This window comes from Brassica rapa, unplaced genomic scaffold, assembly GCF_000309985.2.
Source record: "Brassica rapa cultivar Chiifu-401-42 unplaced genomic scaffold, CAAS_Brap_v3.01 Scaffold0860, whole genome shotgun sequence".
NCBI classification, from domain to species: Eukaryota; Viridiplantae; Streptophyta; class Magnoliopsida; order Brassicales; family Brassicaceae; genus Brassica; species Brassica rapa.
The window spans coordinates 24,350-25,000 of record NW_022610798.1 but is presented as its reverse complement, the minus strand read 5'-3'; positions in this window follow the sequence as shown (position 1 = coordinate 25,000).

The following is a 651-nucleotide window of genomic DNA, read 5'->3' as shown; positions in this document are numbered from 1 at the left end:
GTACCGCGAGGTAAAGGTGAAAAGGACTTTGAAAAGAGAGTCAAAGAGTGCTTGAAATTGTCGGGAGGGAAGCGGATGGGGGCCAGCGATTCATCCCGGTCGGATGCGGAATGGAGCAATCCGGTTCGCCGATAGATTCGGGCCGTGGACCAACACAGATTAAGGTGGTGACCTAAGCCCGGGCTTTTGTTATGCCCGCAGAGACGTCGCTGCCTTAATCGTGGTCTGCAGCACACGCCTCACAGCGTGCCTCGGCATCTGCGTGCTCAGGGTGTCGGGCTGTGGGCTCCCCATTCGACCCGTCTTGAAACACGGAACAAGGAGTTTGACATGTGTGCGAGTCAACGGGTGAGTAAACCCGTAAGGCGCAAGGAAGCTGATTGGCTGGATCCCTCACGGGTGCACAACCGACCGACCTTGATCTTCTGAGAAGGGTTCGAGTGTGAGCATGCCTGTCGGGACCCGAAAGATGGTGAACTATGCCTGAGCGGGGCGAAGCCAGAGGAAACTCTGGTGAAGGCCGGCAGCGATACTGACGTGCAAATCGTTCGTCTGACTTGGGTATAGGGGCGAAAGACTAATCAAACCATCTAGTGGCTGGTTCCCTCCAAAGTTTCCCTCAGGATAGCTGGAGCTCGGAAACGAGTTCTA